A 5,272-nucleotide genomic window follows, 5' to 3' on the forward strand; every position below is an offset into this window, starting at 1 on the left:
AGAGGGGTTTTATGAAGGATGGATGTGAGTGGTGAAGGGAAAGATGGGATTTGATAGGTGAAGGGTTTTTGGGAAAGAGAGATTGAGGTGATTGGTGAATGGGTGAAGAAGAGAGAGGGTGGTGGGGTAGGTGGGGATCCTGTGGGGTCCACAGATCCTGTGGTGTCAAGGAAAAGTCATCCCTGCACCAAGTAGCGTGCAAAAATGCACTTCATGCCAATTCTGGCGTTAAACGCCGGGCTGGTGCCCATTTCTGGCGTTTAACGCCAGCTTCTTGCCCTTTCCTGGCGTTTAACGCCAATCTGGTGCCCCTTTCTGGCGTTAAACGCCCAGAATGGTGCCAGACTGGGCGTTAAACGCCCAACTGCTACCCTTACTGGCGTTTAAACGCCAGCAGGATCTTCCTCCAGGGTGTGCTATTTTTCTTCCTGTTTTTCATTATGTTTTTGCTTTTTCAATTGATTTTGTGACTTCCCACGATCATCAACCTAAAGAAAACATAAAATAACAAAAGAAAATAGATTAAATATAACATTGGGTTGCCTCCCAACAAGCGCTTCTTTAATGTCAGTAGCTTGACAGAGGGCTCTCATGGAGCCTCACAGATACTCAGAGCAATGTTGGAACCTCCCAACACCAAACTTAGAGTTCGAATGTGGGGGTTCAACACCAAACTTAGAGTTTGGTCGTGGCCTCCCAACACCAAACTTAGAGTTTGACTGTGGGGGCTCTGTTTGGCTCTGTTTTGAAGGAAGCTCTTCATGCTTCCTCTCCATGGTGACAAAGGGATATCCTTGAGCCTTAAACACAAAGGATTCCTCATTCACTTGAATGATCAATTTTCCTCTGTCAACATCAATCACAACCTTTGCTGTGGCTAGGAAGGGTCTGCCAAGGATGATGGATTCATCCATGCACTTTCCAGTCTCTAGGACTATGAAATCAGCAGGGATGTAATGGTCTTCAATCTTCACCAAAACATCCTCTACAAGTCCATAAGCTTGTTTTCTTGAGTTGTCTGCCATCTCTAATGAGATTCTTGCAGCTTGTACCTCAAAGATCCCTAGCTTCTCCATTACAGAGAGAGGCATGAGGTTTATACTTGACCCTAAGTCACACAGAGCCTTCTTGAAGGTCATGGTGCCTATGGTACAAGGTATTAAGGAAGAGAAAGAACTTCGAGTGGACAACAGAATGTGAGCAAGCCTTCCGAGACTTCAAAGAATTCTTGGGGCAGCCACCTATCCTATCTCGACCACGAGAAGGAGAACCACTCATATTGTACCTCGCAGTAGGAAGCCGGGCAATAGCCTCTGCACTAATTAGAGAAGACAAGGGTGGGCAACAACCCGTCTACTTCATTAGCAAAGCACTGCAGGGGTCAGAGCTGAACTACCAGAAAATAGAGAAGTTTGCCTACGCTCTCATACTCACATCCCGACGACTTTGCTTGTACTTCCAAGCGCATACCATTAAGGTTCGGACCAACCAGCCCATAAAGGGGATATTGCAGAAAACAGATCTAGCAGGAAGAATCCTACAGTGGGCAATCGAGTTGTCCAAATTCGACCTCCAATACGAGGCACGAACAACCATTAAATCACAATACCTAGCCGACTTCATTGCATAATTCACAGACACGCTGGAGATCCCCATAGAGTGGAATATATACGTGGACGGCTCCTCGAATAAAACCGGAAGTGGTGCAGGTGTGATAATCGAAAGCAACCAAGGAACCTAACTTGAGCTTTCCCTCAAATTCGGATTCCCGGCCTCAAACAACTAGGCAGAATATGAAGCGTTATTAGCTGGTTTGAAGCTGGCTAGAGAAGTTGAAGCTTGGAAACTCAACATCTACAGCGATTCACAAGTTGTTACCTCACAAATAACAGGGAGCTACCAAGCCAAAGATCCTACAATGAAAAAGTATTTGGATAAAACCAAGGAACAGCTCGGACAACTCGGGGAATATAGGATCTGCCACATACCCCGCGAGCAAAACACCCGAGCTGATGCACTCTCAAAACTAGCCAGCACCAAACCAGGGGGCAACAATAGAAGCCTCATCCAGGAAATACTACAGAACCTGTCAATATTGGAAGAAGAAAAAGTCCTAGCCATAACAGGTCGGGATCAAGGATGGATGACCCCCATAATTAACTACCTCAAAACAGAAGCATTCCCTACAAATGAAAAGGAGGCAAAGAGGTTAAAAAGGGAGGCACAGTACTACACTATCATAAACAACACCCTATACAAAAGAGGGATGTCAGCACCATTGTTAAAATGCGTACCGACCTTCAAATACAAAGGAAGTCTTGGAGGAAGTACACAGCGGCATTTGTGGCAATCATCTCGGAGCGCAAGCTCTCACCAAAAAGGTACTCCGGGCAGGATTCTATTGGCCAACTCTACGAAAGGAAGCTACCGAATTTGTAAAGACATGTCCACCATGTCAAAAGCATGCCAACTTTCACATCGCCCCGCCGGAAAAGCTCATCAGCGTGACCTCACCCTGGCCATTTGCAAAGTGGGGACTCGATCTTCTTGGACCCTTTCTCCAGGGATCGGGACAAGTCAAGTTCTTCATAGTAGGGGTAGACTATTTCACAAAATGGATCGAGGCAGAACCCCTAGCCAACGCCACTGCTCAAAGAAGTCAAAAATTCGTATATAGGAACATCATTACAAGGTTCGGGGTCCCATACTCCATCACCGTAGATAATGGCACCCAATTCACAGATGCAGGCTTCAGAAAACTAGTGACCGACTTGAATATAAAACACCAGTTCACTTACGTCGAACATCCCCAAGCCAATGGACAAGCCGAAGCGGCCAACAAAGTTATATTGGCTGGGCTGAAATGGAGACTGCAAGAAGCAAAGGGAGCTTGGGCCAAGGAACTTCCACAAGTCCTATGGGCGTTTCGAACAACCCCCCATTCTACTACGAACGAATCACCATTTCAATTAGCATACGGAGTGGAGGCAATGATTCCAATAGAAGTCGAGGAAGGGTCTCCCCGAGTAGTCCACTACAATGAACAAACCAACTCTCAACTTCAAAGAGAAGAGCTCGACCTACTTCCGGAAATCCCAGAAAGAGCTCGGATCAGAGAAGAAGCACTAAAGCGGCGAATGGCTGCCAGGTATAATCAAAAGGTAGTGCCAAGAGGTTTTGCTGAGAATGATCTCATCTTAATCCGAAATGATATTGGAACAACTCGACCTGGAGAAGGAAAGCTGGCAGCCAACTGGAAAGGACCTGTTCCGAGGGTTACCTGAAACGCGCAGCTCGGTCGTCTTAGGGAGGCCCGAGATGGAGGGATTGATGACCCGAGCTTGGTATGCCGAGTGGTTGGTGGTGGTACCTGCAATGACACTCCGATGCTTAAGTTAGCATGGGTCCAAGCAGATATTGAGTAGAATTAGAGTGTGTGTTATACCTGGGTGCTCCAGTGTATTTATAGTAGTTGGCCGTGATCTTCCCTGGATAAGATATTCTTATCTTATCTTTATCCTTTTGGGAGTTTTATCTTTATCTTTGTGGAACCGCCTTTCCTAGGCCTTTTCGGCCTTTAGGTCTTGGGCTTCGTTCCTTTTGGGCTTCTTTAGCTTTATTGTCCGAGGTCCGACCTCAGGCATGGGCCTGGGGATGAGGTCGGACCTTCTATGAACTTTGCCGAGTTTGGGGAGCTCGGTCAGGGTATGAACAGTGCCCCTGCCCGAGTTCGTCCTTGAGAGGTCGAGCTCGAGCATAGTAGTTCTTTTCAAAATTCAAAAATGGCCGTTTCTGCATTTATTGCATTTTACCGTTTCTCCTCGATTTCCGTTCGGGCTTTGTGAAGGCATTATTTATTTGCCCCTTTCCTCCTTTTCTTCGTTTATTCTGTTCCTTTCTGTTTTTTCTAAGTTTTCGCCATCTTTTTCTTCGAGCACCGCTCCTTCTTTCACTTTGTTCTTCTTCCTCAAATCTTTCTGTGCGTTTTTCCGGGGTTTCCTCTGCGCCGCCGTTTCGTTCCCCTTGCTGTCGGAGCTCGCCGTTTTCTTTCTTTCTAGGTTTGTTTGTCTCTTTTCTTTTGTACTCATATGCTTCTGTTCTTTTGTGTGGCTCTTTGTCTGTTTCTTTTTCTCTATGCCTGGGTTGCCCCGAAAAGAGGCGCCGCCATTGCTCTGTTTGCTTGTATATGGGGGGGGGCTCTTTTCTCGGTATTTTGTTGCTGCATTTTCTTCTATAAAGATCTTTGTTTCTTGTTTTTGCTGAATGGGTTTTCGCTGTCTGCTTTTATGTGATTGTTGCTTGCTGTTGTATTCTTCTTTGTAGGCAAGAATTTTATGTCTCGAAAGGTTTTTCAAGCAATGTCGACCAAGATTCCAAGTGGTCTTGGCTGGGTAGATCCTGGTCCTCTAAGAGTCCCTTCTGTTGTAGATTCTGAGTATTTAGCTAGGTTCCGTAGGGAGTGTAGCATTTGTGAGAATAGAGAGTCTGAGCGGATTATGAGCTAGTAGCCCGGAGTCCGAGGAGAGAGTGTGCTTCCCGCCTTTAGAAAGTTCCGAAAAGCTTTTCTTTTATGCTTACGATTGTTTTTTCTCTAATCTGGGTGTCCGACTTCCCTTTACTGACCTGGAATCCGAGGTGCTGTGGTCTTGTAATCTTGCCCCTACGCAACTCCATCCCAATTCTTGGCGTTTTTAAAGCTGTTCCAACTTTTGTGTCAGTTTTTGGGCGTCTCCCCCTCTGTTTCTCTTTTTTTCCTATCTGTTTGTGTTGACGAAACCGGGGTCGGGTGGAGGGAAGGTGTCTTGGGTCTCTTTTAGGGCTAACCAGGGAAAGAAGTTTTGTACTTTGTACGATGAGTCCTTTCATGATTTTAAGAACTATTATTTCAAGGTCCGGGCTGCTGGGGACGTCCGACCTTTCTTTCTAGATGAGAGTGGGGAGCCTTCTTTTCCTCTTTGTTGGCAAGAGAATGTAGTGTCGGTTAAGTATACCTTTGAGAGTCTAGATGAGGTGGAGCAGGCTTTTGTGGGTGTGTTGAGCAGTTTATGGGGTCGGGGCACCTCACTTGGACACGAAGAAAATGTTGGGAGATCCAAGCCTTCTCCGTTCCGAGTTAGGTAGTTCCCGACCTCTCCGAGCTTCATCCTTTTAGTATTTTGCCTGTTTTGGTGGAATTCCTGTTTGTGATAATCCCTTTCTTTTTGTTTCTGCAGAGATGTCTTCTCAGGCGGATTCCATGAAGTTTCTTCGTCGGTCGAAGAAGTCTGCGGCT

Source organism: Arachis stenosperma, chromosome 1 (assembly GCF_014773155.1).
Source record: "Arachis stenosperma cultivar V10309 chromosome 1, arast.V10309.gnm1.PFL2, whole genome shotgun sequence".
NCBI lineage: Eukaryota > Viridiplantae > Streptophyta > Magnoliopsida > Fabales > Fabaceae > Arachis > Arachis stenosperma.